A 15289-nucleotide genomic window follows, 5' to 3' on the forward strand; every position below is an offset into this window, starting at 1 on the left:
TCTGTGTGAGTGACTCTCTTTCCCTGTGCGTGTTTGTAACTCAATGTTTGTAACTGTGAGTATGTGTGTGGTTGTGTGTCTGTAACTCCAAGTATGTATGTGGTTCTGTGTCTAACTTTGTGGGTATATGTGTGATTCTACGCCTGTAACTCTGTGTGTGTGTGTGGTTCTGTTTTTATAATTCTGTATGTGTCTGGTTCTGTGTCTATAACTGTGATTATGTGTGTGGTTCTGTGTCTGTATCTCTGTGAGCATGTGTGTGGTGCTGTGTCTATAACTGTGGGAGTATGTGTATACATAACTGAGTTACAGAAACAGAACCACACATGTAGCCACTGAGTTACAGGCACAGAACCACACATACCAACTGAGTTACAGAAAGAGAACCACACATATACCAACTGAGTTACAGGCACAGAACCACACATGTAGCCACTGAGTTACAGGCACAGAACCACACATATACCAACTGAGTTACAGGCACAGAACCATGCACATACTCTTTACATACACACACATACTGTAGCTCTGTGCCTGTACTGTAACTCTGAGTATGTGCATGGTTCTGTGCCTGTAACTCAGTTGGTATATGTGTGGTTCTGTGCCTGTAACTCAGTGGCTACATGTGTGGTTCTGTGCCTGTAACTCAGTTGGTATATGTGTGGTTCTCTTTCTGTAACTCAGTTGGTATGTGTGGTTCTGTGCCTGTAACTCAGTGGCTACATGTGTGGTTCTGTTTCTGTAACTCAGTTGGTATGTGTGGTTCTGTGCCTGTAACTCAGTTGGTATATGTGTGGTTCTCTTTCTGTAACTCAGTTGGTATGTGTGGTTCTGTGCCTGTAACTCAGTGGCTACATGTGTGGTTCTGTTTCTGTAACTCAGTTGGTATGTGTGGTTCTGTGCCTGTAACTCAGTGGCTACATTTGTGGTTCTGTGCCTGTAACTCAGTTGGTATATGTGTGGTTCTGTGCCTGTAACTCAGTGGCTACATGTGTGGTTCTGTGCCTGTAACTCAGTTGGTATATGTGTGGTTCTGTGCCCGTAACTCAGTTAGTATGTGTGGTTCTGTGCCTGTAACTCAGTGGCTACATGTGTGGTTCTGTTTCTGTAACTCAGTTGGTATGTGTGATTCTGTGCCTGTAACTCAGTGGCTACATGTGTGGTTCTGTTACTGTAACTCAGTGGCTACATGTGTGGTTGTTTCTGTAACACTGTATATGTGTGGTTCTGTGCCTGTAACTCAGTTGGTATATGTGTGGTTCTGTTTCTGTAACACTGTATGTGTGGTTCGGTGCCTGTAACTCCGGGAATGTGAACAGAATTATATAAAAAGACAGAAATTAAACATACTAAATATTAAAGGCCAGGGTAAAGAAATACAATTTAAAGCTTTTTAAATAGGAAAGTGACTCACCTTCTCTCATTGATACTGAGATCTCTGCATGGGATGCATGAAATAGTTTTGTGTTACCTCGCAATAATTTTGCATTACTAATAATAACTGTATTGCGTCTGTTTAAAGTACAAAACATCGAATTTATGAACTAGTAAGTGTAAACCTAAATGATACAGACATACCGATTTAGGTGTGCTTTAAGCATTAGATTGTGGGGACAATACACACTGTATATCTTTCATATGTGTGTTTTATATTTGTTAATTGATAACTGTCCCCTGTCCATTTATCACTAGTGACTTTAAGCAAGACAATTGTGCTATTGTACCTGAACTGCACAAACAAAGATATTGCAGCTGGAAAACTGAATGTAAGTTAATTTTACCGCAATGTCATAGTTAGGGTTTAAACCCGAACCCACTATTGAATACCTCCCTGGTATTCTCGCTTGATGATGTATGTGGGGATATGTGGATCTACACTGAATCATTGTGGGTCAAAGTGGGTCCGAGTTTAAACTTTAACTCCAGCACCATGGTAAAATTATCTTTATTAATAATTCCAACATGACGACCTTAACCCCTACCCAGCCCTAACCTTAAGCATAAGTAATCAAACAAGTGCAGTTATTAATTAGTATGTATAAAGCCACATTATATGAAAGTTACATGGTGTACATTGTCCCCCATAGTTTAATGCTTAAATCACACTTCACAGGACATGTCTCCATTATTTATGTTTATCTTTGCCATCATGTTGCAGCAAATAGCCAGTGGGCAAGTGTAGTGAGATCGTGAAACTGTTGTGAGTGAATACAAAACCATTTAAAAATATTTTCCCACCCAGACCTCTTAGGGGTTCCGTAGACGGTAAACAACTAAATTACAATAAATGGTCTAATGAGCTTATAGGCAACAGTGACACTTTAAAATTCAAATGGGTTAATTATAGTTTAGTTTGAAAATACATTTTTCACATCATGTTCAAGCAAATGTTCGAATATTGGTTTAAAAGTGACAGCTTTAGTGTGTGTGGTTCTGTGTCTGTAACTCTGTGAGTATTCTGTCTGTGTTTCACCTGCATGAACCTTCACACCAAAACCCACCTTCCATACTCTAATTTTGCTTTGTTGCTCCCACAACTTTAGGAATGGACTTACTGCACTGTGATCAGCTGGCAGGATAGATGGTAACATGGGTCAAGCCTGCACGTAATGAAGCAGTATGTACTTTCTTCGTCGTAAATGTAAATGTTCAGTAAAAATGCTGACCGGCATTTATAAACAGCACAAACAATTGTGATCGAAATCAGACAATTTCATGCTGGTGATATCACCATGTAAACAAACCTTTATATCTCTGAAACAAAAGCAGCACAAAAGAGAATTTAAAGGGCACACGCTGGCACAAACGCAGCACAAATGATTGTGATGGGTAAGGGCAGAATCACATGCAAGTGGGGGGCAACTTCATGCTGGTGTCACTTGACCATGTAAACAAACATTTCTATCTCAGAAACTAAATCAGCACAAACAAAAAATTTAACAGCACAAATGTTTGTGACCAGTTTGGTTAACAGCTGAAACATGGGGGGCAGCTTCATGCTGGTGTGTGGTTCTATGTTTGTAACTCCATGAGTGCGTGTGTGGTTCTGTTTGTGTAATTCCGTGAGGGCGTGTGTGGTTCTGTATCTGTAACTCCATGAGTGTGTGTGTGATTCTGTTTCTGTAACTGTGTGGGTGCATGTGTGGTTCTGTGTCTGTAACTCCTTAAGCACATGTGTGGTTCTGTGTCTGTAACTCCTTGAGTGCGTGTGTGGTTCTGTGTCTGTAACTTCATGAGTGCGTGTGTGGTTTTGTGTCTGTAACTCCTTGAGTGCGCGTGTGGTTTTGTGTCTGTAACTCGGTGAACGCGTGTGTGGTTCTGTGTCTGTAACTCCTTGAGCGCGTGTGTGGTTCTGTGCCCGTAACTTCGTGAGTGCGTGTGTGGTTCTGTGTCTGTAACTCGGTGAGTACGTGTGTGCTTTTGTGTCTGTAATTTCATGAGTTGGTATGTACCTGTGTGTGAGTTATAAGTACCACACTATGCATTGTATATTTCCCTCTCCTGTTTACACTCTGGCACCCGGGTCTGTCGCGTCTGATGAAGAGTGATAAACGTGACATCACTCCCTCTGAAGATCATTAAATGTCAGACGCTGCCATGTTGGGTGGCAGAGCCAGCTGGCAGGAAATCGATGGTGTGACAAGGGCACGGGCCTGCCGGAGCCAGGGGCCACACCGGGCCGCTGTGAGGGGCTCGTCAGTCTTCACACGGGCCACAGAGCCCGAAACACAGAGGCAAATAAAGCAACGACACCAGATCCTGAGACACCTGACATTCTGGATATTTTTCATGCAGCACCCTGTCGGGATCAATCTGCTTAAAGCCAATGCGTTTCTCACATTGTGGTCCCCAATGGCAGCTCCCCCCCCTTCCATGTGGCACCGAAGTACCCTCCGAATTTTCTGACATTCTGAGCTGCTTTATTGCAGGACCCCGATGGCAAGATGTCGAAGGACAATCCACAAATGGCTTTGATTAATAGCTGCCAGAGCCGTAAGGCTCACAGAGACTCATGTGTGAGGATTATTTACGGCTCTCAGAGCTCCTGTCATCCATCGATGCGTCTCACTGAGGAGTAATGAACTTTGGCCAGTCTTGGACATGAAATGCCTATAATCTGCTTTGGTGCTCGGAGTATCCCTGACCGTAGGCCTGACAGATAGCAGACTCTGAAGCCGGCCCCTTCCAGCCCTGGGAACGGTATGATTTAATAAAGAGCAGGGGAGTGTCGGCAGGGATTCGTCAAGACCGGCTTCGTCAGTGGCCCCTGTGCTGTTGTTTCCATCTTGGGATGCGACCTGAGCATGTGATGGATGACGAGGCGGTCATCTGAGTCACACGCGGGGCGTATGCAGTGTGCAGCACAGCACTGTGTTGCCACTGACTGATCGCCTTGGATCTGCAGGTCCCTGATGGCCAGAGGGCCACAGTCCGGGAAAGGACGGCATGTCGGAAATGTTACAGAATCCGCCACCGGGGACACGCAGCTGGAATGTGGCCCGCGATTGTCTTGATTTCTGAGGTTCCTGCCTCCAGGTCTTTTGAACAATCAGAACCTGGCTAACAGGCTAAAATCGGAACCTGACTAATGTGCCAGATTCAGAACCTGACTAATGCGGTGCAGTTCTTGCCCACCTCTGTGTAATGTAGATGAATCAGCTTAATAATCTTCATATTGTGGGGACATTGCAAACATCCCAGCAAGGATGCAAGGTGCACAGGTTGTGTTCAGATTTAACATGCTGTATCTGTGTGGATTATGTTAATTTTACGTTGTGGGAACCAAATGTTCCCCATGACGTAATAAAAACTTTTTTTTTATTGTGGAGACCGTTATTCAGGTCCCCACAAAGATCTGCGAATGCAATCAAAAAACAAAAAATGTCTTGTATTTTGTCTGGTTACTTATGGTTAAGGTTAGGGCTGGGTCGGGGTTAAGGTCATCATGTTGGGATTAGAGTTTTCCCCATAGAAATTAATGGAGAGTCCCGATAAAGATATAATTACAAACCTGTGTGTGTGTGTGTGTGAGAGAGAGGAAGAGAGAGAGAAAGAAAGAGAGAAAGAGGGAGGGACAGAGAGGTATAGGGGTTTATTCTTCCTTCCTGAGCGGACTGAAGGCTTACGTGCTGCCTGGGGAAGGGCGGCGGTACACACGGGTCTCGTCGCCGTCGCGCGCGGACCTCAGTCTGCCTCGTCTTTCATCTCCACTAAGAATGACTTTGTATTCCCAGTCTTCTCAGTAAGTATAAATCAGAGGCTATAATCCTCACCATTTCAAGAGTCGCTGCAGAATTCGTCTTCGGAAACCTGCAACCCCCCAGTGTTGTAATAGAAAGTCAAAACATGAAAACAAATAAATGAATAACAATGCTGCCATAAAGGATTCTGGGAGTCTGATAAAGCATCTGAGAGATTACAAGGCCATGCAACACCCCACCCGGCTCTGCCAGGATTTTTGCTGGAAGGTTCCTGAGTAGGGCAGGACACGACTATAGCCAAACAACCAGGAAAACACAAATAAGAGCGGTAAAGGTAGCGGGCCCAGAGAGCGGGTGGGCACTGTGAAAAGGCCACTGTGCAGCATTTAGAAAAGCCAGGAGTCAGAGGATGCGAAGCTGCAAAGACCGTGTAATGAAGAAGATGGCCTCGCGGATGCAATAAACGCTGCATGATCAGTACAATCGTTTCCCCACTAATCGACGCAAATGGAAAAATCACAGAAGAAGGTTAAGCAAGCCTTTAGCCAAGCAGGGCGATGTTGTGTGTGTTACAGGACCTTACATCATTCTGCTCTCCGTGTGATAATACGGTTTGTGCTTCACGGAGGTGCTCTGGGTGGCGTATTTCACAAACCGTTCGTTTTTTCGTAAAAGTTTTCCTGCTTCCTCTACAAAATATTATATCAACCTGTCAGCCGATACTTTTGATTTGTTGCAGAATTCAGTGTGATTCAGATTAAATTTTAAAAGCCAATTAAATAACAGGACACATTCCTTCTGCTGACCACGGACAGTGGTTAGCGTCAGGAAAAACCGCACCTCCTCATTCTGTTGTATCTGCTCATTAAAAATAATAACCAATTCATTTTTTGACTAAAACACATTCTGGCCTCACAAAACTAGAAAAAAAAGACTAAAAGCTTCATTAGTATGGAGAATTGTGCTCTGTTTAATGAGAATAAAACCTCACTGATGCTTCATAAGGGGGGCTAATGGTAGTCATGTAACTTATATTTGATTATTTGCACTTATTTTGCCCATAGGCACTTTACACTGGATGAGTTATGGATTGGACTCGCCACCGTGCAGATCAGAATGGACTTAGACAGCAGTGATGTATCTAATTCCGTTCTCAGATATGAAGAAAGATCCCATTGTCATCACTGATGTCTCCTTTAAGACATCACTCAGCTCAGCAAGGCTGTGGTTTTGAGTCTGTCACTGCCTCAAACCGGAAGGCCGCTCCTGGACGGTGATGGGTTTGCAAAAGAATCCTCTAGAACAGGGCTCTTCAAATGTGGACCTTGATTCCAAATCCAGGCCTTGTTTTCAGTTTTCCCAGGTAGTTAGTTTAGTAATTACTGATTCTGATTGGCCAGAGGCTTCACACCTGGCTCACAGGTAAAGGAAGGCTGGAAAACCAGCAGTGCTCGGACCTCGAGGACCGTGATTTGAATAATAGGGCTCTAGAAGGTGCGACACAAGCCGGTCCCCTGCAGCGATGACTTTTACGGAGATCTAACACTGCGGTTTATTGGGATTTTATATGGCACTCGCATATCTGGAAAAGTTTAAAAAGAGAACATCGTTAAGAATGTTTGCCATCTGCATTCTTACATTCCAAGCAGCACAAGGAGAGGCCTCTGTTTAGCAAAATGAGGAGCATCTCTGTGGCCCACTCATCTGCGCAGCTTCAGGAGATCCCTCTGGAGCAAACATTTGCTGGAGAAAAGGGGTCGGTCGTGTCCGAGGAGTCTGCTTTGTTCCGATGTGGCGGGGCTGCTCATTGCGGATTCACTCCGCATCAGCGGGAATTTTACACCTGTTTGTTCAAATTAATATGTCGAAATAAATAAATAAGCTCGGAGAGAATGCTCTGTGAACTGCACGCGGCTGTTCCACAAATTCGAGCGGCTTTGGAACATAGCAGCATTGATGCATCGCTATAAGAAACAAAAGATCTTCTTGTTTTTTTGAAATGACAAACAAATAGAACATTCCATGAGGCGAACTAAAAAAAATCTGCGTCATTTTCAAATGAACGGGACTGATGGGGCTGGTATGGGTATCCCTCCTTCTCCTGTGTTAGAGTTTGACTCTGAACAGATCGGACATGACTGATAGACACACAGCCACACACAAGAGCAGCCTAAGTGAAATATTCATGGGAAGCGTTCTCCTCCAGCCCGGCATCTCCTGAAGCTTAAGGGGTCAGATGTGGCCCAAACTTCTTACTCCTCTCTTCTTCCTCTCACAAAAATGAATTAAACTTTAATATAGGAACGACTAAATATTTCATGTCCATGGAATTGAATTCAGTGCTTTTTTATTGTGGGCTTTGCATTAATTGTAAGGGTAGAACAATGTTTATAATTAACCCCCCCCCACACACACACATCTCAACAGTGGGTGGTCATCCCTGGTGGTGAGACAGGCACGAGATTGGCTCTTTTCTGTGGCTGCTGCAGAGGACTGAACAAAGCCTCGCTGAGAGAATGGGGATGCTTCGGGGAAGTTAGCATTTCTAGAATATAGAATATCTAGTCCTTAATGTAAATGATAACAGGTCATTTTCCAGCTTGAGAATCACCTTTCTGGCCAAACTATTGCTACTCTGTGTATAAGCGTGTGCGTGTCCTTGTGAGTGTGTATTTGTGTGTGTCTGCATGCTTATTAGTGTGCACTTGTATGTATGTCTGTGCTAGTATGTCTGTATGCCTGTATACGTGTACGTGTGTGCATTTGTGTGCCTATGTGTGGGCTCTTGTGTGTGCATGTCTGTGTGTGAGCGTGTGCGTGTCCCTATGAGTGTGTATTTGTGTGTGTTTGCATGCTTATTAGTGTCACTCAGCCAGTCTGGGGCTCAGTCCATGCAGAGCCACACACCAACAAGGCTGTGAAACACATTCACATGTGAGCTGAGCGTGACATTGTGCCGCTGCAGTCTTCCGGATGCTTCCAGCTCTGTCAGTGACTGCAGAAAGGTAAATGTTTTTCGAAAATCCCCATCACTGTATGCCGACCCCAAGTAGCCCACGAGCGGGGAGTGACTGGCAGCCTTGGCAGCAAGGAACCACGGCGATTAATCAGAATCAAAGTGCAGCGTAAAAGCGGCATGAAATAGAGGCTCTGTTAAATAACATGAGCAAACCCAAGAGGCCTGCAGGATATCCTTAAGAAGACGAAGAGTCTTCACAAGCCAGGGAAGAAAGCACAGCAAGGTCACCGAAAAGTTTCCGCAGCCAGAGGCTACAATTAAGCTCGATCTGTCACATTAGGGTAATGCGCTCTCTCTGAATCCCATAATGCAGTATTTTTAAGTTTTATGACCATCATTAACATTCACATGTTTGAAAAAAAAACCTTTGAAGATGCTACATAGACAGACAGACAGATTCCGATTGTAAACCTGCTGCATTTTCCTAGACAAAACTCAGGAGGCAAAGCATCCCACTCTCCCCATGTGAAAGAGATCTGCGACAAGTCCAGCCACGTCTTCTTGAAGGATGACAAAAACAATTATGCTACCCCCTCCCCAGGCCTGCTAGGCACTGAGGAGCCCCCAACAGCACCCAGTAAAGCCCCCTTCCCTGCTTTTCCAGATGGTAGGCATCTTCTTGTTAATTCGGGTCATATTAGTGATGGTAATGATTCACTGCACAGCCCTCAGAAAAGCGTGGTCCAACACCTCAGAACATAGCACATTAGCCTCTACATTTAGCTGGACCACCTCTTAGTTAATGGTGCAAAGGTTACCTTAATAGCAGGAGTGGTTTTATGACAATCTCTGCCCACAGCTACGTATCAGTGCTGGACATGAGTTATTATAATACACATCTAACTGAGCGGACTGAGGAGAAATAAATAGCAAGTCTTAATGAGATCATTAAATCCGAGACAATAATGGGGAAATGGCTAATGGCTGATTAGCTTGCTCTCACAAACATCCTATTCAGACACAATTAGCACACATTTATTTGGATAATCAAATGATCCCTTTTGGCACAGAAATAATCAGTCACGTGGCTGGGAGAGATGAAGAGACTCCTAAACAGCCCAATGCTGGTGTAGCAGCCTTCAAACATCCTTCTCAGAATCAAACATTTCAAGTTCAAGTTTGTCCCCAGAAGATAAATGCTCACACAGCATTCAGCCTGGAGACTGAATCCTACACTCGGCTAGTTCTTAACCTCTTCCTTTTTCTGGTGGTCAGCCATCTCACTTATATCTTGAAAAAATTAAACACAAAGCAGGAATGATCCTAGTATTCTGTGTATTTATATTGTGGAAAGGCAGCCAGCAAGGGGGGACATTATCTTACCAGCTAAACAGGGTTTAAGTTGAGCTTGAACTCTGAAACTGACTCAGATGTCATACTCCAAGACTACTAATAGGAGGAAGCATTGTGCGCGCCGAAAGAGAAGTAGTCTGTCCCCCAAGGGTCACTGGGAGAATGCAGCTCAGTGATAAGGTGCCCAACAATGTAGACCCTCTAATCCACATGTTTTCAGCAGCCAATTCCATCTTGTTTGTCAGTATATGCACTGAACTCCTCTTTCCCGTAGAGTCCCACCACTGAAAACTGAAATCCCATGCAGCCGTCTCTCTGAATTAGTTCTCTTTTATCGTTTTCCCTTCACAGTCCCTCATGGCCACAAATCTTCCTCATTTTTGCAAGCGGTGTTTGGCAGTGCAGAATTGCGCCTTTGCAGTGAAGTTTAACGCCTCACGTCTTCTCCGATTCCCCATGGATGTACCATGGTCTCAAAGCCTCGCCAATTTCTATCTTTCTTGTGTAATTGCAGCCTGCTGCTGGCTTAAACGAGATTGAATGAAACGTTGCGAGTGATGTTGACGTGTCTTATCTTTGCAGAAGAACAGAGTCTCCGATTCTGGAAGGTCTCCCCTTATTGGGCTGGGCATCGAGAAGCCAGAATCCATTAAATTAAACATGTAAGTGTGCCCATGTTTTTTTTTTCGTAGCAGTCCTCTGCAAATATATGATCAAACGAACTAATGGAAGAAAGATCCCCACAAACTTGACAGAAATTATATAAGTGAAATTAAGAAGTAGCTGAACCTTCGATAGCACATAATAATAATTAAGTATTAACTACATACAGTTCAGATGCTGCTCTGGTGTCAAATTGGCGATTCATCCTGTATACACGTTAAGCAGCAAAGATTGTCGTGTCCTTACAGTGTCATCTCTTGGTAATAACTGTGGCTGCTTAGCCTCCAGAGAAACTGTTCCACCTGGTTCCCCTCTTCATTCCCATCCAGCATTTTGTGTGACTCTCCTCATTATGTTGCTATGCACTTGACATGCTCTCCTTGGCCTTGCTAGAGTCCTACGCCACAGCGCTACCAAAGCCAGGCCCATGTCACAAGCACGGTCATCATGGGAGAGTGCTGTGACAAACGGGAGCAATTGACATGCGAGTTAAGGCATTTCACGGTCATGACCTTGGTGCTCTTCATCGCCCCCTGCAGGTATCACGAAGCTTTGCTGTATGACCCATGCTCTGCTCTTCCTTTACACTTGCTACTTACAGATTTACTAATGTCAGTCCATGCACTGTGTAGCAGACATGCTGCCTGAGATCTTACAGGCAGTTTGTCCCCATAAATAAATTAACACGGAACAGCCTAAGTAGTGGAAGATTGGCCTCGCTTGCTTATACTGCTGCTGTTGCCTGGTTCCCATTCGGAATGAACCATTTTAAAAGTTAATGTACAAGTAGCAAGAGCAGCATCTGGCTGTAAACTGAATATTCATCAGGATGCCTACAAGAAAGCTATACAGGACTTACCATCCAGAATACATCACGTATTTAGCAAAACAACACTGAAGGATGCATAATTCATATCAAGCAACATGCTTGAGAATTTGTAGAATTAGACAGAAGCTGTTATATCTGTAAATGAGCGGATTACTAAGGGAATCAAATTTGTATACCTACATTTACAACTGAAATCCTGCTCGATTTAGCCTGATTTAGCATTACAATCCTACATAACCCTAGTTTATAATTAAAATCATACCTAATTAGAGGCTAATTAGATCCTCCAGAGTAGCCCCTCCCTCAATTTGAACAACGTTATTACGTTTAATCCTAAGCAGCCAACCAATACCTAACAAGGGCAAAGCCCACTGGCAGCAAGGTAAACATGGTCAGTGGTACCTTCTGCCTCTCATTTGGGCCTTGTAGGAAATATTGGCAATGCAAGTCCAAGTACGCCGTGCCCGCAGCGTGAGTACACAAGTCACTGGAGTCAAACTTCACTCAGATATCCATAGGTAAGATGGGTTTAAGGTCCTGCTGATAGTAACAAGGTATAAGGTTCTAAGATGATGTTCTAGTTCAAATAGTATGGCCATAAATATAGCCTCTGGTCAAGAACAGGGAGCAAGGAAAAACATTATCCTTATAATTTCTGGATAAATAGCTGAAATTACTTATTACACCTATTCCTGGCATGAACTTCTGGCATTGATGTGTCATCGTGAACCAGCTGCAGATGCACGAGACACTTCACTCGAAATACGAAACGCATTTTATTCATTTAGGAGAATGACGACAATGGTTATGTGCTTTGGTAAGTGTTCGTGAAACAAGGGCTCTTGGAGTAATTAACACCACCCACGATCCTCAGTGGAGTAGTCACTTGGGCTGTCATTTTCAGCACCTCAGGTTCTACACAAATCATCCCCCGTAATAAAAACAACATCCGTTCCCCTGCTAGTCCGTGAAAGCATTTGGTCTCTGATGGCTCCGCACTGACTTCAAATGAAGCAGCTGGAAACCAGTGTCTGTAATTAGTAAAAAACAGTATGTCTGGCACTCACTGCAAACACACTCGAATTTAACTTCTCAGCCCCTAGTGTTTTGCATGTTCGAATGTCTTAATTAAGGACGAGCTTTTGTTTAGCAGTAGGGTTAAATTCATTCATTTCTGATTAGAGTTGCAGAGATTAGTTTCTAGAAGAATCTATTAGAAAGAGCTGTTCGCGAGCATGCATATAAGCACCACCTGACGTGCATCCAAGAGCACTCAAATCTCTGAGCAAAAGCCGAGGGAAAGTAGACTCATGCATTAATGATTTAATGATGAGAGGGGGGATGTCCCACAGCTAGTGATCCAAAGGTTCTCAGACCCAAAACTATTCTGAGGTGTCAGAGGTTTTACAGTGTTCACAGAAAGTCTTTGGACACTTGCTTAATTCTGTAAAAATGCTGCAAATTTAGTGGTTTCATAATAGAAGTCCATTGACAAGCAATGTTTAACATATTTGCACATATCTTCTGCAGGGATATTTTCTTTTTATTAAGTGTCATATTTTTTTAAACGCGATCGTTCAGTTCAGTTCTTGCCATTTTGCTATTAATTGCAATTGTAGTCATTGGCCCCTAAAGAGATACCAAACACAAATGTTTGGTGCTTTATGACATTGCAAAGGCGTTACTCATTACAAAGCATCCAATGATGCTTGTCAATGAACTTTTAAACTCAGAACAGCTTGTTTACAAGTATAATTTAGGCTTCAGTTTATTACTACTTGAAATGAATGTTTTACTTAAAACTTTTTTGTTGTTTCTGTGATATATATTTTTGTAAACAAATGAAAGTTATGATTTTTGTTATAAAAACTACTTTGCAATATATGACTGAATTAAGCAAGCATTCCGAGGCTTTCTGTGAGCAACGTATATCATTATACGAGCTGTGTGTTAATCAAGATCACCACCTTATTGTAATAATGACACGTCTTCCTCTGCATCAGCGCCACCTGTTGTTTAACACTACAAAAAAAAAAAAAAAAAAACCTTGGACCTTTTGACTTTAATGTAGGGAAACTGCAATGAGACTAAAGGCCGCTTCTCATCTTGGCAGAGGTGTGCAAACCTTGAAGCACTGCCTCTCTGAAACCCATCCTCCCTCTGGCTGGTGAAATGGTTTGTGGGAGTGGACACATTCAAGCCAGTTCCCTTCCTGAATAAAAGCTGTAAAGAGCCAAGCGGGTTTCTCGGGTTGTAGGCAAATTAGAAAGGGTTAGAGAAGCACTGGAGCAAAGGGAGGTGCGTTGGCTTGAAACCAGACGAGAAGGCATAGCTGAGATGGATGAAGCTCATATTCCATCCAGGGTGTATCCCAGATCAGGCCCTCTGCTGCCTAGGATTACATGACATGTAGTTTCAAAACATGGGCTTCGAATGGTTTTATTATGTGTCTCTTCTGAAAGCTCATTCTGTCCTTTCATAATGGATAAGTCTGCTTAAGTCACTCATTGGAGTTTTATGTAGAGGAGGCGGGACCAACCCATCTGATGTCTTGGTCCCACCTTTTATAGTTGCTCGGACCCATGTGATCTACAATACAATTGGTTATCTCTCTGAACCAATCATATTTCGTTCTGCCTTCAGAACATTTTTGTGTAAGTAAAACTCCCACGTTCGCTTAGCCGGCTCTCACTTGTCCACCCTGCTCGGGTCTTCGGAGAGCCAGCTGGCAGAGCTGAAGGTGTTGAACAGTGTGCAGTGTTGAACCTGCTTGTTGAAACAGGGAAGCCTAGATTTGTTCAAGGCTTATCACACCCACAGTGCAAACCGCGGCCACAAAATTGCTCCTAAGGACTCCAGACAGTAGTAAAACGACTTAAAATGTCAATTCCATTTTCTGCACCTTTTTGTAGACATTTAGCTTAAAACAACTAGCGAAAGTTTATTAAGAAAAGCAACATGAACACAGCTCTGAAACATGGAATCCTGTTATATTTCTGTGGGTAAAATAAAGAGACCATGCTATATGTGTCCTTGAGAGGTAAAGTGGGCTATCCCACAAAAACAAAGTTTTGAGCAAATGATTTCCAAAGTTAAATTTTTTTCAAAAAATCAATGTGGCTATACCCTACAATTGATATATATCATAGGTACAGTAGCACAGATCTCGGTATATTTAAAAGATAGATAGGCCCTTAATAATTAATATTGGACACTAAACTCATTTTTGACTGACAGGTGGGATAGCCCACTTTACCTCTCAAGGGCACATATAAGAAATGAAAAGACAGGCGCTTAGTGGCTGGACATGGAAATGTCCCAGTGGGTCGATCTTGAGAGGGCCAGTGCATCTTCCTCATGGTCGGTGACCATGCTCACAAAATATGCAAATGACTGCCCCAGGTTGGCGTCAATTTATACCAAGGGGGATTCCCCCAACCCTTGATCAACCACGAAGTATATTAAGGGGGACCAAACGCCCCCCAATTCCCAACCCACGCAAACAGGCCGACAAAAAATCAAATTGGTGTCACTTGGCAGGAAATTTCCGGGGCTGCATTTTGTTGTTAGTCCACCCCTGGTGTTCAGGTGTCTCTGTTAATATGTAACTTATTGATGAAAGCTGAATTACACAGGATATAACCATGATTATCCCCCCCTGGCCTCCCCTGGATCTGCTACGCAGTTATTCATTACCACGGCTGATGCACACAGACACTACACAAGCTGAAGGACTCAAGGCTACATAAAGCGCAGGAAGAGAAGCAGAGACTGAATGCGCATCAGCGAGAGGGAAAACTGCAGCAGAGTTTCATTTCTACTTTCTTTATATCATGGTATAACAAAAATAGGTAGAGAAATGACAGCATGTCTTCCTAAAGACAGGGATCATCCTCATGGCACTATGTACTACTTAATCACACATCTTTTAGGCTTGATCCTTTACTTTAGTCTAGATTTGTGCTATAGCTTAAAACATAGGACAGCATGGCTGGTTATTGAAATACGGCAGAAAGAATTTGAGGTAGGCTGACCACCTAATCCATGTTAGGAGGGACACTATGAGCTACGGCAGGGTTTATAAACTACCATTTCAGCTAAAAGGAACCAGATTGGTCTACCTCCTGATTGGTCAGTCTCCTACAATCAAGCATGTGTCACTAATGTTAATGTGAAAGAGCTGGATGATTCTTTCAATCAAGGAAACAAACCAGTAGAAGTACAAGATGAACCAAACAATTTAGCCAAGCATGGGAGCCTTTCGGTTCCAAAGTAGTTTGTAAA

At 43.3% G+C, this 15289-nt stretch overlaps 1 protein-coding gene across 1 annotated transcript in view; it reads right to left on the reverse strand.

Moving 5' to 3' along the window:
• Window positions 1–507: 507 nt before the first annotated feature.
• inhbab (inhibin subunit beta Ab) overlaps window positions 508–15289 on the reverse strand; it is a 254389-nt gene continuing 239607 nt past the window's right edge. Inside the window, exon 3 of the transcript XR_007387437.1 lies at window positions 508–520. The gene's annotated coding sequence lies outside the window, so the exon portion shown is untranslated. The remainder of the gene's footprint in view (window positions 521–15289) is intronic.

This window comes from Brienomyrus brachyistius, unplaced genomic scaffold (assembly GCF_023856365.1).
Source record: "Brienomyrus brachyistius isolate T26 unplaced genomic scaffold, BBRACH_0.4 scaffold64, whole genome shotgun sequence".
Taxonomy (NCBI): domain Eukaryota; kingdom Metazoa; phylum Chordata; class Actinopteri; order Osteoglossiformes; family Mormyridae; genus Brienomyrus; species Brienomyrus brachyistius.